Raw genomic sequence first — 23,924 nt, 5'->3', positions numbered from 1 at the left:
CACATCCCCTCCAACACATGTTGTTTCCTGTCTTGCTAATTTTGGCCATTCTAATTGGTGTAAGGTGGTATCTCAATGTGGTTTTGATTTGAATCTCCCTGATGGCTAATGATGGTGAACATTTTTTCATGTGTCTGATGGCCATTTGTATGTCTTCATTGGAGAAGTATCTGTTCATGTTTTCTGCCCATTTTTGACGTGATTATGTGTTTTATGTGTGTTGAGTTTGAGGAGTTCTTTCCAGATCTTAGATACCAGCTCTTCATCTGTACTGTCACTTGCAGGTATCTTCTCGCATTCTGTGGGTTGCCTCTTTGTTTTGTTGACTGTTTCCTTTGCTGTGCAGAAGCTTTTGATCTTGATGAAGTCCCCAAAGTTCATTTTTGCTCTTTTTTCCTTTGCCTTTGGAGACATATCTTGAAAGAAGTTGCTGTGCCTATATCGAAGAGGTTATTGCCTATGTTCTCCTCTAGGATTCTGATGGATTCCTGCCTCAGGTTGAGGTCTATTATCCATTTCAAGTTTATCAATAATCACTGTCAATGTGAATGGCCTAAATGTGCCCATAAAACGACACAGGGTTGCAGATTGGATAAAACGACAGGACCCATGCTATGTTGTCTAAAAGAGACCCATTTTGAATATAAGGATACACTCAGACAAAGTGAAGGGATGGAGAAGCATCTTTCATGCCAATGGGCCTCAAAAGAAGGCCAGGGTAGCAAATCTCATATCAGATAAATTAGATTTTAAACTAAAGACTGTAGTCAGAGATACAGAAGGACACTACATAATTCTTAAAGGGACTATCCACCAAGATGATCTAACAGTTGTAAATATCTATACACCCAATATTGGAGGAGCCAATTACATAAGAAAACTATTAATCAAGATAAAGAGTCATATTGATATGAATACATTAATAGCAGGAGATCTTAACACACCCCTCTCAGTAATAGATCATCCAAGCAGAAAATCAATAAAGAAACAAGAGCATTGAATGACACTTTGGACCAGATGGACCTCATAGATATATACAGAACATTCCACCCTAAAACAACAGAATACTCATTCTTCTCAAGTGCACATGGAACCTTCTCCAGAATAGACCACATACTAGGTCACAAATGATGGCTCAACTGATACCAAAAGACTAAGATTATTCCCTGTAGTGTCCTTTTTTATCTCTGACTACACTCTTTAGATTAAAGTCTAATTTATGGGAGGCTCAGTGGGTTAAAACCTATGCCTTCATTTCAGGTCATGATCACAGGGTCCTGGGATTGAGCCCCATATCAGGCTCTCCGCTCAGCAGGGAGCCTGCTTCCCCCTCTTTCTCTGCCTGCCTCTCTGCCTACTTGTGTCCTCTCTCTTTCTCTGTCAAAGAAATAAATGAAATCTTAAAAAAATAAAGTCCAATTTATCTGATATGAAAATCACTACCCTAGCTTTCTTTTGAGTCCCATTGGCATGAAAGATGCTTCTCCATCCCTTCACTTTAAGTCTGGATGTATCCCTAGGTTCAAATGTGTCTTGTGTATATGGGTCCTGTGGTTTTATCCAATCTGCAACCCTGTGCCATTTTATGGGAGCATTTAGGCCATTCACATTGAGAGTGATTATTGAAAGAAACGTTTTTATTGACATCATGTTTCCTGTGAAGTCCTTGTTTCTATAGATTGTTTCTGTAAATTTCTGTTCAATGACACTTTGGGGTTCTATAACTGCCCCAAACCTTAGTATTTCTTTTAGTGCCAGCTTGGTGGTAACATACTTTTTTAAACCTTGCCGGTCTTAGAAGCTCTTTATCTCTCCACCCATTTTGAAAGTCAACCTTGCTGGATAAAGTATTCTTGGCTGTATTTTCTTCTCATTTAGTGCCCTGAAAATGTCTTGTCATCCCTTTCTGGCTTGCCAGCTTTCTGTGGACAGGTCTGACATTATTCTGATGGACCTTCCTCTGTACATCAGGAATCTCTTCCCCCAGCTGCTCTCAAAAGCTCTTGTCTAAAATTATGATTCTTCAGTCTTACAATCAACTGCCTTAAGGTCTTTTTAGATTCGTTGATTTGGGGGAGGTGTTCTTTCTACCTCTAGGACACAAACCTTGGTTCTATTCCCCGGATTGGGAAAATTTTCATGGAGAATTTGTTCAGCTATATCTTCTAGTCTTCTTTCTTCCTCCTCCCCCTCAGGGATGCCAATAATTCTGACTTTGGAACATTTCATTCATTTATTTCCCTAATTTCCTAATGGTTTCTAAGCTATTTGTTCCAGGCCTCCTCCTGATTCTTTTTCTCTATCAGTTTGTCCTCTAGATCACTAATTCTATCTTCTGCCTCAGTTACCCTAGCTGTTAGAGTATTTAGATTAAATTGGATCTCATTGATAGCATTTTTAGATTCTTCCCTGGGCGGCTTTCACTTTTGCCCTAATTGATCCCATGTCATCACTAATGGTTTTCTCCAATCTAGGCATTGCCTGGAAAATTGTTATGCTGAATTCTCTTTCCAACATACTGTTTATGTCCATATCCATAGCTCTGATGGAGAGGGCACAGTCTCTGAATTTTTCCTCTGTTGAGTGTTCCTCCTCCTAGTCATTTTGGTGAGAGGTGGTTCAGAGGATGTGTAGCTGAATATATCAACTGTGATCCAGGCAAGGTGCACCTTGGAATGCTTCTAAGCATTCAGAAGTCACCAGCAAAAAGAATGAAAAAAGAAAAAAAAAGAGAGAGAGAGAGAGAAAGGGATAGGAAAGAAAGAGAAGACCCAGCCATAATGGGCCTCAAAGGTAAGATTTATAAGGTGTACAAACAAAAATGGACAAACAAAAAGACTGACAAAAGTAAATGACAAGAAAAAAAAAAAAAAAGAACCCAGCCAAAATGAACCCCAAGGATAAGATTTATATACTACAAGAACAAAAACAAATACACAGAAACACTGACAGAAGAAAAAGATGGGAGGGCGGTTATAAATCCTTAGTGTGGGCGAGGCAGGTTATTTTGATTCTTCCTGGGTGTATCTTGATATCTTTGTTAAAGGACTCAACTTTCTGGAGATAAAGGGAGATTAAAACTGGTATATATAGGGGTAGTATTGATTAGGGAAAGAGGATTACCTTGAAGCTTATATCTATATGTATATTAAAAAAATAGAAAAGAAAAAATACAGGCATATGTATGGAAAAAAATCAAGTTAAAAGGTAATTATGGAATATGTTGTATTAAACTTCTAGTTGTAATGGTAAGTAGGTTAAAAATGATTAAAAACAACAAGAAAGTGAGAACGAATTAAAAATAAAAGTTGTATCTATGAAATATACAGGTTTTAGGCCAATACTAGGAGCTTAATATATTGCTTTCCCCTGATAATGGGGTTTTACATTTTTATGGGAATCCTGGGGTGGTTGTCTTCTCATTCTTTTGCCTGGCTTTCTGGGGGAGGAGCCTGCTGCAGTGTTTTTCAGGCAGTCTTGCTTGGATTGAGTCCTCCTGCCCCCTATCAAGGGGCTGGGCTCTGTGGAAACTAGTTTCTCAAGCTTTTGTTCTCTGGAGGTTTTTGTTCTTTGGTGGCTTTTTGCAACTTTTTGGAGATTTAGTGGGAAGCAAACTGCACCCAGACCTCCATCTCAGAGACAAGCCTCAGTCTGCTTCTCTCTGGGTGGTCCAGAGCACACAGACTCTGCAAAATCTGCTGAGACTCCCACAAGCAGTGTGCGCCCCCAGCCACCAACTCAGGGGTCGCACAAAGCACCTCCAATTGTCTCGGTACCCTGTGCTACTAAAACCGGGAGCGACATTTTTCCAGGGAGCCCGCCTCCGGTGGCTGCCTTTGCTGGGACTACGGTAGACCAGAGCTAGTGCGCTGAAATTTTCAAGCCAGAGCTGGGAGTGTTCAGACTCTCAGTCCGTCCTAGTGCCTACCTGCTAGAGCGCACACACAGCACTCAGGCGCTGGCAGGGAGCAAGCATGGTTCAGTCCCAGGTTGTGCAGTGCATGTGCAGAGTGCAAAAGGCTGTGGTTTTAGAGAGCGCCGGCTGACCCACACATCAGACTCCCTTATGTGCGGAGGGCGCCTGGCCCAGCGCTGGTGCAAGCAGCAGAAAGCTGGCCGCTCAGGGACTAGGTCCTGGACGCTTTGCCGCACTCTCTCTGGCATGGATGGTCTCCGGTGGTGGCTGTCCTGGGTCCATGCGCTTAAACCCATGCCTGTGACTACCCGATTCCACCAGTTACCCCTTAAGCTCTTTTGCTCTTTTTGAGAGCTTTTAACCAGACTGCCAGTTAATGCTGGTCCCTAATCACAGGGCGCTCTCGTATTGGGGTAGTGCTTTCCAATGGGTCATTTCTGGTGGCTCCCTCTCCCTTCTGTTTATCCTACTATATCAGTCCAATTCCGACTTGCTTTACCTCTCAAATGGCATCCTCTGCCCCCGTAGAGATCCAGAAGTGTATAATTGTACATCTCAGGCTGATTTCATGGGTGTGCAGCACATTCTGGTAGATAATTAGCTCACTTTAGGGGACCGGTTGAAACAGGCTCTCCTACTTACCCACCATCTTGCGCTGAGTCCCAAAAGGAAGAACTCTTAAAGTTGAAGAATGGTCATACTCTAAAGTAAAATAAGAATTGGGATTATCCAAAATCATGTTAATGGAAAAAAAGAAGTATACAGCAACAAAACAGTAAAGCAATAAATATACTTCTGCAGTTTGTATCATGTATGCAAAAAAGTTTCTCACCAGTCCTTACTACCAAGGATTTAAAGGTATTGTTATTAAAATATTTAATTAGGAATTGCATGTAGGCATTCCAAGCATTAAAATAGTTATTAACATGAGAACAACCTCACATTTCTCATTAAATTTGAATTTAAGATTTTCTTTGTAAGTTTTATATTAATTCAAAGCTTAACTTCTTTGTTAATTCTTTATAATGTATTTTTGTTATAATTATATAATATAAAGAACATATAATTATTTTCTTAGACCAAGCTCCCTCTACTTATTCCAAAATTTATTCCAATTTGGTCTAGTGTATACTGTATTATGTATATGTATTGTGATTTTCTCTGTGTGTCACAAAGCAAAATTGTTTGTGGTTGTTATATATTGTAGTATGCAAAGACTGAAAAGTTCCTAACCTCTTGGTATTTTTTTTTAAGGATTTTTATTTATTTGTGAGAAAGCCAGAGTATGAACAGGGGGAGGGGCAGAGGGAGTAGCTAACTTCCGGGGCTCAATGCCAGGAACCTGGGATTATTACCTGAGCTGGAGGCAGACACTTAACCGACTAACCTACCCTGGTGCCCTAACCTCTTGGCATTCTGAAAAAATGTTTTTCTTTATGAGAGACCAATATCAAGAAATAACTTTTGGGGAGGTCATTAAAGAAATGCATCATTGTTGGAACTGAGGATCCTGAGCACTGTGTGTGTTTGTGTGTGTGTGTGTGTATGTTTGTTTTAATTGGGATAGGAAAGTTATGGATATGCATTTTTAAGTTCCTGTGGTGAGAGTCATTCTTGATCTCATTGGCCATGAGTCCCCTTCCCATCATTTCATCGGATTGGCTTGACAGTAGTGTTTAGGAAGGAAAGCAAGGCTTATGACTAATGTTAGCAGTGCAGACGTCCATGAGATCTTGAGTACCTTAAAGCCACCTCCTGTGTCAGGAGATAAGAGCTCTCCTGTTACATAGAAAATTGGATGTTCTCTTCCCAATCCTGACTTAGCCTATTAACATGAAAAGTGGAATGGAGCTGTGTTCCTTCCACCAGCAAGTCCATCTCTGTAGTCCAAGCACCTCTCTCTAAGGAATATGAGTGAAGGACAGGGGATCCTTGTGTGTGATCTTGAGTTGGTAGTGAATTTTTTGACAGCTAACCCTATGTGTTGTTAGTAATATATGTATTAGTTAACAAGTTAAGACGATTAAACCTCTAGAGAGCCATCAGATTTACTGACATATGGCTCCAGAGGCTTCTGCTTAAATTAAGCAGATTTAGCATGTGTCTCTAGGTATATATATCTCTTTAGAAGATGGGGTTTTAGTTTATTGTGATATGAGTTCTCTGATGGGTCCAAAATAAGTCATTGATTTTCAGTTTGCCCAGCTTTATCTTGTTAAGGATGAGTGTGATAACTTTTAACCTCTTTGCATGTCATAGCTGGTCCTAGAAGTCTCTTCATCATTGTTTTAAATATTTAATATGGAAAACATGTTAAAGAAACTGTGTATATTCCACATTTCTGAACCACAGCAGCATTGATGAGGTTAATTAAAAAGATTCTCTTGAAAGGTCTGATTTCCTCTTTCTCTTTTCTCACTTGGATTTCTAATATAGTAAAGTGAAAAAGATTCTGTGAATGATGCTCTCTTACATTCCTTATTTTTGTTACCCTGATGATTAGCACCACTAAAACAATCAATCATATTCAGAATCCTAGAAAGCCTTGATGACAAATCAGAACATGCAAAAGATAACAGATACTCAGATGTGAGGTATTTAAATTTGGAATATTCCTTGGTGAGAGATAATTTAGTATCTGTATAAGCTCTCCTGATGACCAGTCCTTCATAGGTTGGGCATGATTAATAATTTAAATACATTTCTCCTGGGAAAATGGAATACTTGATTGATTATAGCCTGTGGATATGATTCATATGTAAGAGCCTTACTTGAAGTTCACTCCAAGCCTTCCCAATACTCTCACATTGTAGCTATATGATTGTACTTGGAAGGAAAACAGGATTGGAAGTCTCCACAACCTTGAAAGACTTTGATCTTTTACTCCTAGCCATTTGACACATTTGCTAATGTCCCAGTTTTCCATCATAACTGCTATGGACCTTTTGAATATAATGCAGCAATATTACAGACCTCCCTCTGTTGTCTATAGACTTCATCATCTGATGATTAAATGTGGTACAATGCTATGGCAGTTTCTTTATTTTGTAGGGAGTTTTGAATGACAGGTGTTTCTCTAAGTTGACTATTGAGACTCTGTATTCCTGATTAGCAAGTTAGAAGTTAGCATTGGTTTATACAGTATATGCTTATTTTCTAAAACCAAATCTCTGTTTTTCCCTAATCAGATGATGTTATGTTGAATTAAACAAAAAATATAGCCCAAGAAGATTTTAACAAAGTAAAGTCCTTTATTGTTACAACATTTCTTTTGGACAAATTGGTCACAAACCTTTGCAAATAAACAAGTGAAACTAACCAACCGAACATTAATGCCTATCAACATGCTTAAATCTACTGAAAACATTAAGGACATTTTGCCACAAAATAAAAACTAGTGTTAGGTTGGCCTTTATACTTAAAAAGTCATGCAGGAACCAGGCTTATTTTACTATAGCCACACTGACCAGGAAAGACTGGCCAAAAATAAATCGAAAAGGATAAAGTGATTTGGATGCCAGTGTCCTTAACTTTATTGTTTATCTCACTGAGGTCTCCATTGTGATCCCAAAGCATTGTAACCTTCGTCCTAGCATCTGTCCTTCTGTGTACCCTGAGGAAGGCTGTACCTCCTTCCAAGTGGAGGGGCCTCAAACAGTTACTCGCAATCATCTAGTCTGACAGCAGAAGGCAGGCAATGGAAGGCTTTTTAATTGACTGATTGATGGATGGATTAATCCATTCAGTCATTCGTTTATCTGTTTCTAATAACTGAAGGACTAGAAATGAGATCTGCATACTCATTTTGAAATGAGGTCAAACACTACACTTAAACTTCATTTAGTCTCAGATGCTCAAGCTCGTTAAAAATATGAGGGCCAGTGAACAGCAGCAGGCCTTCTACATAACTCTTGAAAGCCTCTGTTCTTTTTAGTGTTAATGAGAGTGTGAGCTTTAGAAACAACAGCAGGGAAACAAGCCCAAATGGTTAGAAACAAAGATTAGAATTTCAAAAAATGCTTCGGTTGACACTGTGACATTTCTAATTGTTCTATTTATTGTGTTATACATTAGCCAGCTTATTTGAGTGGGCTTATTAGTAACAGGCTCATGCACAATCACATTGAGTATAGGAAGCTATTCGCATTACACAGGTATCTGCATACAGCAAATGTTGCAGGAGGTTCTCACACATTGCTTTTTTTTTTTTTTAATATTTTTATTGTAAAATTAAACACAGACATAGGAAACCAAACCAAACAAATATGTGGCTTAGTGAATTATTATACAGTGAACACCCTTATAACTGCCACCAAAATCAAGAAATAGAATTGCCAGCCAGCCCTATAACCCTTCCACATGCCTCATCCTAACACAGTCCCTTTCTACCTCTCAAGGCTCACCATTGTGACATTTATAATAACCACTTCCTTGCATTTATTTATGGTTTTATCACTCAACTGTGTACCCCTAAACTCCATAGTTTAGTCCTGCCCATATGGATTTTTAAAAATTGTTTAATTTTTTAATAAACATATAGTGTATTATTAGCCCCAGGGGTACAGGTCTGTGAATCTCCAGGTTTACACACCTCACGGCATTCACCGTAGCACATACCCTCCCCAATGTCCATAACCCCACCACCCTCTCTCTAGCCCCCTCCTCCCAGCAACCCTCAGTTTGTTTTGTGAGATTAAGAGTCTTATGTTTTCACACGTTGCTTTGTACCTTTATGAAAAGTTCCCTGTGAAGGAAATATTTAGCCCTCCTTGGACAGACAAAAGAAAACTCTGCCAATGCAATTTTTGTCCTTACTAGCCACTCAACTCACCTTCATTTATTTATTCTATAAATACTGACATAAAATGTAGAATAATCTCAAGGATGTAGAATTTAATTTTGAGATGATGTATGTATATAGGTGTGTATGTGTGTGTATATATCATACATATAAACTTAATATGAAAGAAGTATTATAAAAGAGTGAATATAGATGAATTTTTTAATAAATCATATTGAGAAAATTTGCTCCATAGAAACTTTAAGGTAAATTCTCATATTCTACCATACACTAAGTTCCAGAAAAATTAAAGAGTTAAATATAAGATTTTGTCATGAAATATTTCTTTATTTATAGAAGCATAAATAAAAATTTAAAGCATTGGGACATCTGGGTGGCCACTGCCTTCAACTCAGGTCATGATCCCAGGGTCCTGGGATCGAGTCCCACATCAGGCTTCTTGCTCAGTGGGGAGCCTGCTTCTTTCTCTGCCCCTGCCTGCCACTCTGCCTCCTTGTGTGCTCTCTCTCTCACACAAATAAATAAATAAAATCTTAAAAAAATTTAAAGCATAAACTGATAGGCTTGACAATATAAATGAAAGATTTTCTATACATTACAAATATAATGCACAATATTAATGAACCAGTGGTAAAACTCATTAGAGGAATATTTTCAATAAATATGTGAAGACTTAATCTCAATATGTAAATAGCCCTTACAAATGAATAAATTATGAGAAAAGGACAAGTAGATGAATTACAAAAAGAAAGAAAATGAAGAAGTCAAAAATTAGTCAATGTATTTGTAATCAAAGATACATGGGATATTATCACTTTTCCCTAACATTTAAAATGTTAATATACAATATTGAATTTTTCTTTCTTCACATTGCTGCTAACATATATATATGCTAAGTATTTGCTAGATAACTCTTTTAATCTCTTTGCATATGTTTATTCAACTTAATTCTCATGATAAACCTATGCACTTGGTATCATTGTTATCTCCTCTTTATAGATAGGAAAACTGTGACAGTGAGAGGTGATACAGGTTTCCAAAGTCACAAAGCTAGCATATGGTGAAGCTGGCATTGGAACTTGGGTAGTCTGGCTTTGTTTTTTGTTTTTTATTTTTTTCCCAGATTTTATTTACTTAACTGTAGAGGAAGAGGTGGGGAGGGAAGAGGAAGAGAAAGAATCTCAAGCAGACTTCACATTAAGCATGGACTCCAAGGTGGGGCTCCATTCTGGTACTCTGAGATCGTGACCTGCGCCAAAATCAAGAGTTGGGTCCTCAACTGACTGAGCCACCCAGATGCCCCTGGCTTTTGAGTTCTCACCCATGCTATTGCATTTCCTCTGAGTTCTCCAGCTGGGTAAGGAGAGATAGACATCAAGCGTGCTCATTGAGGTGTATACTGATACATCCTTTTTGGAGAGCAATTTGTGTGTAAACACACATATCATAGTTTCAAAGAACTTTAGTTGCTTAATACTACGAAAAACCTAAATATCAGATAATGAAAATCAGAGCATAAAATTGTCCATTCCATATGAGACCCACATGAAGATGTCAGTCATCGGTAACACAGGGAAATGAGTTTCTATGTGATTTTTTTTTAAAGCATACTTTTCTATTTTTAAAAATTTCCTAAAATGACTTGTATAACCTTTTAGTCCAAAATCTCTGTAAAATCCTATCTAAATGTTAAAATTAAAAAAAAAATAGTAACCTCTGGACTCCTTAAACCTTACAGGGGTTACAGGTTAAAGATTCACTGACTATAAAAGAGGGTTAGCCCTTCAATACTTATCCTTCATTTATTTGGCCACTTAAGTAGTCTGAAAATAGGAAAAAGCCCTAAGCCATGTCAGTTACATTTGACTCACTAATTCAACAAATACTGTCTGTGGGTATTCTTCATGCTATACGTTATTTTAGGGATACTGCAGCAAACAAAAATATATCAACTATTCTGCTTGTGGCATTTTCATTTCACCAGGGAGGGATGAACAATAAATATGTGATAAACAAGAAGAATGAAACAGTAATAGCACTAAAGATTTATGGAAGATGCTACATTAAGTGGTATTTATGCAAAGACAAAAAGAAGTACAAGAAGAAGTTATCTAAGGAAGAGCATTTTGTGCAGAGGGAATCGTTAGCATTGGAGGCTGGGAGTGCACTTAGTTTGCTGGAGAACAGCAAAGAGGCCATATAACACATGGGAAGTAGAGCTGGAGAATGGGGAGGAGGTTGAAGACAAATGTAATCTGTGTAGGGCTCTATGGGGCCCTGTTGGAACTTTGCATTATACTCTAAATGAATGTAGGTTTAACCAATGGAGTGACATGATCTGGCTTAACTTCAAAAGGCTCACTGTGAATGTTGTGGGAAGAGATGCTAGGGGCCAAGATAGAGGCACGAAGACCAATGAGAGAGAACTGGAACCTGAACTAGTTGGGTACATAGCAGTGGATTGTATGTAGAACAATCAAACTTGGGATATGTTGTGAAGGTAGACCTAATAAAATTTGCCAATGGTTTGGATGTTGAGTATAAAGAAAGAGGGACTCTTTCAAGAATGACCTTAGGAGAAAAAAATAAAGACTCTTCAAGTAAAAGACAAAAGCTAATTTCACTTAAAAGACGCAACACTTCTTGCCCTTCCACAGCAGTCCTGCCCATTTTTAGTCCTGCCATTTTCTGATGTGACATGGGAAACAGCCACCCCTTTGTGATTCCCCAACAACCTGAGTTATTCTTTTGGCCAATCTGTGAGACTCTTGGGGAAGGATATTATCCTACTATTATTTCTATTTCCAATACCTAGTATGGTGCCTGGCATGTTGAAGGTGCTTCACGTATATTTGTTGAATGGATAGATTATTTGCTTAATTGAATGATTAATTAAATGAGTAAATAATTATTGGATTTTCTGTGTAGTCATGACAATTTACTCTCTTTCCTTTTCAGGGTAGAATAAAATTAATAAATTAAATGTGTTTTTGTATGTAATAAGGTTTCTTTTATTCCAGACAGTCTTGGGTTTCATTTTTCAAGTTGTTTTCATAAATTATATATTCTAATCAACATGTAATTATTAAGCTGGTCACCAGATCCTCTGGCAAGTGTCCCAGAACCACCAGCTGGGCGCTAATCAAAAATACTACTTCAGTTCAGAGGGGCAGGGAGCCTGTTCAGTGGGGATGACTAAGATGTTATATATCCTGAGTGTTGGGAGCTTCATAAATATTTCTGATAACTGGATCTGAAAACCTGAACACTATTTTTAACTTTTTGTTCTTTTTTTTTTTTACTAGCCATGACACCTGATAATTCTTCCTTTATAGATAAGTAGACCCCCACTTTGCATTTCTTCATTCTCGTGTGTCTAAGCATTTATAACCTCAAGCCCAGATTTCTGTGGTTTCCTTCTAACTGATAATCGTATCAGCCCTGAGAGGCTCCTGCCCTTCTTCCTCTTTCCATCTTATTTATGACTTTGATGTTTCTTCCTAAGGATTCATTATGTCATTCTTCTTAGAAAGAACTTAAGAAATCTCCCCTTTAGCCAAAAGCTACTGCCCAGATTCCTCTGGCCCATTTGCCAGGTGTCTTCCATTCTGACTGGTATTTATGGAATGGCCCCCTGTGCGAGACATGACACTATATCACCTTGCCTCTGTTCTCCCATTGTATTGCTCACATTCCCCTCCCTAGGTAATGAATTCTCTGTGCTATTTCCTGCAGTCGCACTGCAACTCTCTATATAATTCTCATTTTTGCCTTTCACCTGATGATGAGCAAACCTTGTAACTCCTTATTGTTCATGGGAAAGCTGCATGACCCACCCATCCCTACCTGAGAACTGCCTCCTGCATGCCACGTCAGCTCCAGCTGTTCCCCGCTGAGCGCTCTTTTCTTTTCTTTTTTTTTTTTTTTAAAGATTTTATTTATTTATTTGACAGACAGAGATCACAAGTAGGCAGAGAGGCAGGCAGAGAGAGAGAGAGAGAGAGAGAGAGAGAGAGAGAAGGAAGCAGGCTTCCTGCGGAGCAGAGAGCCCGATGCGGGGCTTGATCCCAGGACCCTGAGATCATGACCCGAGCTGAAGGCAGCAGCCCAAACCACTGAGCCACCCAGGCGCCCCTGAGCGCTCTTTTCTGAAGTAACACTATACTGCATGCTTTTCAAGTCTTTCTTTAAGAAGTCTTCTTGTAAAATTCTTCACATTTGCATATGAATTTTATATTTCCAGCTAGACTGTAATGCCCTTGTAGGCAGAGAGTGTATATATCTTATTTTCTTTATATCCCTAATTTTTCAGTTATCTGTGAACTGTTACTAAGTGCATATTGCCTTGATCTCAGAAGGATCATGGTGGATGTTAAACATCTTTTTAAAAAATTTTTAAAATATTTTTTAAAAGATTTTATTTGAGAGAGAGCAGGAGTGTGGGGGACGGGCTGAGGGAGAGAGAGAAGCAGACTCCCCATTGAGCAGGGATCCTGATGCAATGCCGGGCTTAATCCCAGGACCTGATCCTTGATCATGACTTGAGTCAAAGGTGGACGCTTACCCAACTGAGTCACCCAGGTGCCCCATACATCTTTTATAACAAATTCTTTTTTTTTTTTTTTAAAGACACATTTATTCAGCGTCATGATCAGACTATTACATTTAGCAATCAACAGCATGGGTGCAAAAAAAAAATCTACATTAAAACCCTTTGTTGGAATGCTTTACACTTTCCACAGAACAGAAACTAAAATAACCTGTTATATAATTAGTCACAAATACAGTCCTCGAGTTTTTTTGCCCATACACATGAGTATTGTCTAAAACATGTCTTCTTTGTAGCAGCTAGGCCCTGCCACCACTGTGCTTGGCTGAGTTCACAAATCTGTTGTAACCTGTAGCTTCCCTGTCACTTCTCTGGCTCTCCTCTCCTGCTAAGCTTTGTTTCCTGGCAGTAATTAAAACCTTCTGCCACTGCCATAGCTGCTGCTGCTGCTGGAACCACCATAGCCACCTTGGTTTCGTGGTTTGGCGAAGTATTGGCCTCCACCACCATAAGGGCCAGAGCTTCTGCCTCCAAAATTGCCTCCTTTCATGGGTCCAAAATTTGAGGATTGATTGTTGTAATTGCCAAAATCATTATAGCTTCCGCCACCTCCAAAGTTGCTTCCATCATTACCAAATCCGTTATAGCCATCCCCACTGCCACCATATCCACCACCACCTCGACTGCCACCAAAGCCACCTCGACCACTGAAGTTTCCTCCGCGACCAAAGTTGTCATTCCCACCAAAACCACCTCCACGACCACCACCAAAGTTTCCAGAACCACTTCGACCTCTTTGGCTGGATGAAGCACTAGCCATCTCTTGCTTAGAGAGCGCTTTCCTTACTTCACAGTTGTGGCCATTCACAGTATGGTATTTTTGAATGACAATCTTGTCTACAGAATCATGGTCATCAAATGTTACAAAAGCAAAACCCCTCTTTTTGCCACTGCCTTGGTCAGTCATGATCTCAATCACTTCGATTTTCCCATACTGTTCGAAATAATCTCTTAGATGATGTTCTTCAGTGTCTTCTTTAATGCCACCAACAAAAATCTTTTTCACAGTTAAGTGGGCACCAGGTCTTTGAGAATCTTCTCTTGAGACAGCCCTCTTTGGTTCCACAACTCTTCCATCCACCTTGTGTGGCCTTGCATTCATGGCTGCATCCACCTCCTCCACAGTGGCATAGGTGACAAACCCAAAGCCTCTGGAGCGCTTGGTGTTTGGATCTCTCATTACCACACAGTCCGTAAGTGTTCCCCATTGCTCAAAATGGCTCCTCAGACTCTCATCGGTTGTTTCAAAGCTCAGACCTCCGATGAAGAGCTTCCGCAGCTGTTCAGGCTCTTTGGGAGACTCTGACTTAGACATGACGGCGGTGGGAGGGGAGACTTTAACGATGCTTACTCGGCGGCGTCCACAGGCAGAAAGGAGTAACCTCTATAACAAATTCTACATAACACTCGGGAGCCACTTTGTGACGTGACTTCCAGGGTTGGGGACTCTCAGCCACTACATATGCATTCACCTGTGCCTACAATGTCTGCTTTATTGAGCTGCTTGTCCTTAATGTCCTTGATTAGCCTGCAATGTAAATTTGATAAATTATATAAAAATGCCTTTGTGATATCTATTGTCCATTTGTGACGTCTTTTACGTTGCTTTGCCGAGTTGGTATAGCATGGTAATGGGAAAACAGAGAACTCGGAATCAGTCAGACTGGAAGTAAAATCCCAGATTGACATTTTTTTTCACTTTAGAAATGGGTAGTATCATTTCTCCAGTCCTTTGTTTTCTTTTCAGTACAATAGTGTAGATCATAGTAATGCTTTGTTAGATTGTAATGAGACATGTATGTAAGGCATTTAAAATAGTACTTGAAAATAAGTCCTTGATAAGTATTAGAAATTATTATTATTACTAGCATTGTCATCATCATCATCTTCATTATTGTTACTAAGGTACAACAAGGCCTCATTTATTCAAAGACTCCATAATAATACCATTCATATTAAAAATGTAAGCAAGAGAGGAAAAATTGAGGGCTAGGATCTGCAACAAAGTACCTGTCAAAAATTTTTTAAAAAATACTTTATGGGGGCGCCTGGGTGGCTCAGTGGGTTAAAGCCTCTGCCTTCGGCTCAGGTCATGATCCCAGGGTCCTGGGATCAAGCCCCACGTCTGGCTCTCTGCTCAGCAGGGAGCCTGCTTCCCCCTCTCTCTGACTGCATCTCTGCCTACTTGTGATCTTTGTGTGTCAAATAAATAAATAAAATCTTTTAAAAAAAATACTTTATGCCTTTGTAAAGTAGAACCACTCTAGCTGTCCATATTGTGTGTAAAAGAAGTAGAATAGAAATTATTATTTCATCCTGTCAATACTGAGATACAAAGATTGGTTAAAAATAAACCAGAGAATTATAGAATAAAAGTATAAAACTTAAGAAAAAATAGAAAAATTGGGGGCTACTTAATTTAAGTGGTCTCATATATTACAAAATACAATCTTGAGGGTCTCATTTATTGTGCCAAAATGATATACTTGATAAATCACATTGCCAGAAATTAGCAGAAAAGGTAACATGATTTACCATTAACCCTGTTTAAGAAAATTTAAAAAAGGAATAGATATTTCTGTATAAGAACATTTTATTAATTTCAAGAACCTATAGCCTGTCCGATTGATACTAACATCTTGCACACAATTGCATATCACCGCGTCCTGAAGCACCGCTAAAATGGCAGTAATACAACTTTTAAAATGGTGTGAGGTGGTACATGGACAAAGAATTTGGAGAGGAGAGAGGAGAAAGTATTAAAAGCTTATTAACTGGAAAGCAGATAAAGTGGCAAATGACGTAGCAGGTGCAAGAATGCTGAATTCTATTTCAGCAGTGATGAGGTCACTAACTTAAAACTAAAGTTTTTCAAGAGGCTCAGGCTTTGGTTATTTCTTGTTACTGATAGAGTTGGAGATAAAGGAGCAGCTAAAATGATTAGGGGAGATTCTGTAACAGTTGGGTAAACAAGATCCCTTCTCCCATTCCACTGATGGGCTCACTACTCCTCTCCCATTCTGGGAGAACGGAGTAGTTTTAGTCTCTTGAGATAGTAAAACAAAGAAATTCTGCATTGTCTGAAGTTGAAGCTTTCCATTGCTTCAAAATTGCATATGAAAGAGAGAGAAAGTAAAAAACAGTAGCTTTAAGCAAGCAATATCAGGGAGGAAAATAAACCATTCTGCCCCCATTCTTATTTCATGCAATGATTAAAAGATGACATGGAGCCCATAAGTAAGACATTTATTCATGGAGAAATAAAAAAGGATAATTCAGGGAACGAAAAGAGCTCTAGAAATTTTAAATATACAATAAAAACTAAAACTTCAATGAAGGAGTTGGGAAAAGTTGAAGAATTCTCCAGGACGTAATTTTTTTTTAAAAGATATGAAAAATAGAAGAGCACTATAAAGAGAACTGTAAAGAAACTAGAAGACTATTCCAGGAAGCCCACCATTTGTGAGACTGGGTTTCTAGAAAGGGGGAAAAAGAAATGGAGGAAAGGAAATCATTAACAAATGCAAGTAAATTTTCTAGAATAGGAATATGAGATTGCAGAATTTCCTATTAGTTTACTAATTGAATGAATGACAGCCACAACCACATAACTGACATTCCAGCACCTAGAGGGGGAAAAAATAAGAAAGGGAAGAGTCCGCAACTTTCCAGAGAGGAAAATAAATTTAACACAGTAACTAATATAAAGTATTCAATGTGTTGGTAGCGTGATTTGAAGCCAGAAAACTCTGGAGAATGTCTTCAAAATTCTCAGGAAAATACTTTCTCAGGAGAAGATTGAAGGACAAAAAAAGAGGGTAAGAAAGAGAAGGATCCATAGAGCTGGAATGCCAACCCCAGGGAAAAGAGGAGAAAATTGCCAGGATGGTAAAGGGAGACCCTGTTTTATATTGGGTTCCTTCAGAATAAGAATTTGGTAATGGTTTTTTCCCTTCCTTCTTGTAATGTCCTCCATGCTAGTCCTTATGTTCCACAAATAAGTGAAACCATATGATAACTGTTTTTCTCTGCTTGACTTATTTCACTTACCATAATCTCCTCCAATTCCATCCATGTTAATATAAATGGTAGGTATTCATATTTTCTGATGGTTGATAATATTCCATTGTATGTATGGACCACATCTTCTTTATCCATTCATTCTTCTGTTGAAGGGCATCTCAGCTCTTTCCACAATTTGGCTATTGTGGACATTGTTGCTATGAATACTTGGGTGCATATGGCTCTTCTTTTCACTACTTCTGTATCTTTGGGGTAAAAGCCCAGTAGGGCAGTTGCTGGGAATAATGGAAATCAATACACTATAAAGAGAGAGAATATCTCTTCTTCCCCCCACCCAGGCTCATTTGTTTTTTATACCCCTAAGTCTATTGGACCTACTTTAAGGAGCCATCTGCTCCCATTCAAAGGTTAATAAAACCTTTCTTATCTTCCCTGGAATCAGTACTTATACTTGAGGGTAGATGCCTTCCTTTATTCCTCTAAGAAAGGCTTCCTGTCTCTATCTCTGTCTTATTACTGCAAGGGAGAGGGACAGATGTGACAGCTCCTGTATTATCTCCCAATTTCATGATTTCTGAAATGAGAAATACAGACCCCTTGCATGTGAAGTGAAGGATACCATGTTTTATACTAGGTTTCCTGAAAATAGCCTACAACAAAAACTTGGGAAATGATTGGTCTATAGATAAAATGGAGCGTGGAGAACTGAGGCAGGGTATTCTGTGAGCAAACAGATAAAGAAACCTGCCTCTGATAAAGAAACCTAATGTTACCGTTAAGATAAAATAAATGCAAAAAGATATAAAACCTTACCAGATTATATACTAATGAATCATCTGAAAAAAAATTATTTTGGTTATTCCAAGATTGGGTTGGAGTCAAGCAGGAACCTGTTTTTCTTATAAGCAGGCTTAGATAATCTGTTTGGCTCTTGAAACTATGTGCATGTGTAAAGTTGATATTGGTAAACTTTGAATTAAAATTTTAAATGATCAGCTGTAAATGCCGTTTTCTCACAAGAAGGGAAACTATATTGCATTATCTAAATAATTATACTGACCTTAAAATTTGCACGAGTACAGTATCTTTACATAACAGTTTCATTTTCATTTCCTTAATTGTTTGCTATACTCAAGTAAAAGATGTATTAACCTATGTTACACACCTGTGATTCGACTCACTAATTCGAGAGGTACATGGTTAAAAAGCCTAGGCTCATACTGTAATTATTTAAGTATGGCTACAAATGGCCTTCAAAGAGTGCCTTGGGATTTTTTTCATTTTCCCTGGGTCAATACCTTTCCTCTCCAGGACCTTTTGCTACAAATGTAATTGCAGTTTATCAGGGCAGTTAGTCATACACAAAGGATTACCGAGGTGCCAGTTGGAGAAGGTCTGCACAGTATTTTTCTATCTGCTATCAGCTATAAAACTTGGTGACACAAAGGTTTTATCCTCATCCTACATTTTTTCTTCTTAACCTTGAACAGTACTTCTTTGTGTATTACAGTTATCTCAACAGCTTTTGTTGAAATATAGATGAAAATGGTCTAAGGAACTGTTCCTACATTTTGATATTAGCAGGATATTTGCCATTTCAAAGAGGGAGAATGTTAAGTAATGTGAATTTCCTGTACGTGGTACAGAGTTGAATTTACCTAAACAGAACCTATTGCTTCTTGTATGAATGCTATTTTTTCCTATAATCAGGAATTTGTTAGACTTTATTTAAGGGGTCATGGAAACTAAAATTTTGGATATTTTTTTTCAGTGGTATATTATCTTTTCTGCATAATTTAATAGTGTCTTTAAACATTTATAATTTATATTCCTATTTGGTAGCTTAGTTGCCATTAAAATTCTTCTGAGAAAAGTTCATTTTAAAACATAATATCATCATCATTATTTATTTGTCAGAGGAAGAGGAAGGATAGCAAGGAAGTTGGGATAAAGTAACTTTTAAAAATAAACTTCTTCTTTGGGGATAATTTAAGATTTATAGAGAGTTGTTAAAAACCGTCACCTAGTTTCAGCTTTCCCCAGTGTTATCAGCTTTCATTGTCACCTGTATTTGTCAAAACTAAGAAACTAGCTTTGGGACATTATTTTTAATTAAATATTTCACTTTATTTGGATTTTACCAGTTTTTTGATGAATGTCTTTTTTTCTCTTCCACAATTTAATCTAATCTGTCATATCCCATTTAGTCATCTTATCTCTTATCATCTTGTCAAATATCATGTGATCTTTGATAGTTTTTCAGCTTTTTCTTGTATTCAATGACCCTGACAGTTTTGACAGTGCGAGTCAAGTATTTTGTGAGTTTCCTTCAATGTGAGTTTGTCTGATATATTTTTCACCATTAGACTGGGATTATGAGCTTTTAGAAAATACACAGATGATGTGCCTTTTTCATCACTCTATGTCAGGGGTATATCACCACCAGCTTGAGTATAGAGCTATTTTTTGGGCATATGACCTAAGCAGCTGCACTGAACTCCACAGTTAGAAGGACCGTATGCTTGACTTAATGCTTTACTGTTGCCATCCTGACATTCTTAATTTTATCTTTGAATTTGTGATTTTTAAGAGAATGATGGGAGCATGCACACAAGATAATATCTGTGCAGGGTTCCCTGTTTCTCCATTCCCATATAGTGTTCACTATGCCCCATGAATACATAATTGCAATGGAGAAATGATTCATAGGAGTTCAGCAAGACTCAGAGTACACGCAAGTGTGTTTCTTTGGCAATTAAGTGGCGTTGCTTATAACCGGAGAGGCCACATGTTCTGTTTGTACTAGGACTTGCTTCATAGATAGAAGAAGCATAATAAAATGACTAAAAGACCCCACTCTATCCTTCCTTACTTCTGTTACTTCCATATAGTAATCAACCACTTCAATTGGAAGGAACCTCAGAACCAACGCTTACACACATATGTAACTTTTGAGACAGCAGGAAGGTATTTTGGAGAAAGTGAAATATATAATGACCATAAGGTAATTAATTTGTGCCCTGAATCTTCACCTACACTAGAAACAGTGGCCTGGAGAAATATATATTACAGAGAACTAAGACAGAATATTAAATTTCATGACAGAAGTTGACTCTTCCTTGACAGAGGAATGCATTTTGAACATTTCTACCTATATTTTTCATCAATCACTTGGAGAAACCTCAGCTAATCCTATTGATTCCCAGACCCCCTCTCTATTTATGGGCAATATAGAGTTGTATAAATATTTCTAATATTAATTTATAACCTGTTAATTAGTATTTAAGTACTTACCAAAAATTTAAATTAATTTTATTTAATTGTATGTACAATGATTTGCTTAATATTTATATAAAATTCATATTTATATTTCATTTAATTTAAATGTATTTAATATAATTTATTTAATATTTATTTTTAACTCTGGATGCCTGGTCAGGTATTATGCATATTGTTTCTTAGGCTATACTTTAGGCAAAACTTCCTTAAACTTTATATCAGTAACTCCGAGGTCATGAGTACAAATCAACATTGCATTATGAAGTTAATGATCAGCTTCATCCTTTAATTTTAGGATTTGACTATTTTTGGAAAAAAAAAAAGATAGCAGACTGCATCTCAAGATGAAATTGGTGCTTAATAAAGAACTAAATCAGCTCCTCAAATTTATAGCCATCACTTAGCAATCACCCTGAAAGTAATATATTTGGTAAAACTTCAAAAATGGACTGCATCTGAAACAAAAGATTCCCCTGTCATTTGTTCAGTGGTGCCTCCTCCCCCACACCTCACTTCATATGTTGAAGTCTTAACCCTCCATACCTCAGAATGTGAACTTCTTTGAAAATGAAGACTTTGCAGATATAACTACTTAAATTAGGATGAGGGCATAGTGAAGTAAGGTAGGACCTTACATGATTTCTGTGTGTTTTGTTTTTGGAAAAAACAGATGGCCTCATTCTAATCATGAGAAAACATTACATAAAATTGAGATGAATTTTACAAAATAAGTGGTCAGTACTTTGCAATAGGGTCAGTGTCACACAGAAAAAAGAAAAGCTAAGCAAGGCCACAATTGACGAATAATGAAGCAGCATTTAACTGAAATCTGAGATCCTGAATTGAATCCTATGCCACAAAAAAGAACATTAGTAAGAAAAATGAAAGAGCTGTGTAGTTAGTTTGTGTGTTGGTTTAGTCTAACATTAATTTCTTGTTCTTTCATAAATATTCTATGGTTTTACATAGTATTAACATTATGGATGGGGAAAGAAACTGCACTCTTTTTACATTTGTTTCCTGTAAATCTGAAAATATTTCAAAATAAAAATTTTTGAAAGGTATGGAAAAGATGTACTATGCAAACTCTAATAAAAAGAAAGCTGGGGGCTGTATTTATATAAGACTAAGTAGACTTCAGAATAAGGAATATTACTAGAGATAAAGGGGGAATAATTCACCAAGAGGACTAATTCACCAAAAACACATAATTACATTACATATGTTTGTACCTAACAGTAATGCTTCAAACTATATGAAGCAACAACTGATAGCACTGACCAGGGAAAACAAATCCACAATTATACTTGGAGGATGTACTATTTCTTTACCTGTAATCAGTAGACCAAATAGACAGAAAATCACTAAGAATGTAGAAAAATACTATGAATCAACTTAACCTAGTCAGTATTTATAGAATAACAAGTATCAACGGAACACAGACTCTTTTCAAATACATGATGGAATCTTAAACAAGATGGAACATATTATGAACTGCTAAAAAATAGTTATGAAGGGATTATAATCCCACAAAATATGACCTATGACCATAATGGAATTATCCTGGGAGAAAAGGAGAACTTTTTCAACCTGAGAAAGAGCCGCTACAAAAGCCTTATAGCTAATATCATATTTGGTTGTGGGCGCTTTACACCCAAGATTGAGAATAAAGCAGAAAGATCTTCTTTCACAATTTCTATTCAGATCCCATAGTGCTCTTAGCAGTGTCATAAAGCAAGAAGGAGAAACAAAGGAATACCAATTGGAAAGGAAGAAATCAAACTATCTTTGCAGACAATGTGGTCATTGAGTAAGAAAACTCCAAAGGATGTTGAAAAAAGATGCTACAATGAGTTAGTGACTTGGGCAGGGTCACAGGATAAAAGCACAATATGCAAAAATCAGATCTATACACTAACAATGAACAATGAAAAAATGAAATAGAAAGTACCAAGTGTAAGTCAATCAGAGAAAGACAATTATATGATCTCACTGATATGAGAAATTTGAGAGGTAGGGAGAGGGAGGTCATGGGGGAAGGGAGGGAAAATGAAACAATGAAACAAGATGAAACCAGAGAGGGATACAAGCCATAAGAGACTCTTAATGTCAGGAAACAAAACTGAGGGTTGCTGGAGGGGAAGAGAGTGGTATGGATGGTATGGCGGGGGATGGACATTGGGGAGGGTATGTGCTATGGTGGGTTCTGTGAGTTGTGTAAGACTGATGAGTCACAGACCTGTACCCCTGAAACAAATAATATACTACATGTTAATTTTTCAAAAAGTACAATTTATAACTGCACCAAAAACACAAAGTAGGGATAAATCTGTCAAAATATGTGAAATATTTTATACTAATAGGTATAAAGCTTTGATCATAGCTATTAAAGAAAACTTGAATAAATGAACACATTATTGTGCTCCTGGATTTGAAAATTCGTTATTATTAATATATCAATTGTCCCCAAACTGATCTGTAGATTCAGTGTAATCCCAATGCCAAAGAAGAACAAATTTGGAGGATGCAAACCACTTGATTTCACTACTTGGTAGAAAACAACAGTAATCAAGAGAATGTGATATTAGTGAAAAGATAGACACAATGGAAGAGATTAGAGTATCCAGAAATAGACTCACACAAATATGGTCAATTACCTTTGACAGATTTCTAAGACAATTCTGTGAGAAGGAATGGTCTTTTTAATAAGTTGTGTTGGAGCAACCTGACATCCATATGCAAAAAAATCTAACCTTGACCTATGTTTCACACCCATACACAAAAAGTAATTCAAAATGAATCAAAACTATATGTAAACATTAAGATATAAAATTTCCAGAAGAAAATATGAGAAAATCTTTGTGATTTTAGATTTGGCAAAGAGTTTTTGATAGAACACACATGCGCAAAACCATAAAATAAAATGACAAACTGGACAACAAAATTAAAAACATCTACTGTTCTAATTTCTTTTTTAAGAAATTAAGACAAGCCACAGACTGGAAGAAAATATTTGCAAAACACACATCTAAGATCTGATACCTGAAATACATGAAGAACTCTCACAATTCTATATAAAGTAAATGACGCAGGACCTCAAATTTGAACATATATTTACCAGAGAAGAATTACAGATGGCCAATCAGTACATGAAAAGATCAGCAACACTATTAATCAATAGGAAATGCCAATTAAAGCCATCATTCAATAACACCATACACCCATTTCTATAATAACACTATTCACCCATTGTGAAAGGAAGGGAAGGAAGAAAGGGCAAGGAAGGGAAATAAAGA

At 37.4% G+C, this 23,924-nt stretch overlaps 1 protein-coding gene and 1 pseudogene across 2 annotated transcripts in view; one reads left to right on the top strand and one right to left on the bottom strand.

The window, feature by feature from the left end:
- The window catches only part of LOC309844936 (uncharacterized protein), a 422,422-nt gene that overhangs the window by 334,032 nt on the left and 64,466 nt on the right, over positions 1–23,924 (top strand). The window lies entirely within an intron of this gene.
- Positions 13,328–14,708, bottom strand: LOC309845634 (heterogeneous nuclear ribonucleoprotein A1 pseudogene; annotated as a pseudogene). Its single transcript has one exon. The product of its transcript is annotated as a heterogeneous nuclear ribonucleoprotein A1 pseudogene (transcript).

The sequence above is a fragment of the Mustela nivalis genome (genome assembly GCF_964662115.1).
Source record: "Mustela nivalis genome assembly, chromosome: 12".
NCBI lineage: Eukaryota > Metazoa > Chordata > Mammalia > Carnivora > Mustelidae > Mustela > Mustela nivalis.
This window is presented reverse-complemented; position numbering and strand designations above follow the sequence as displayed.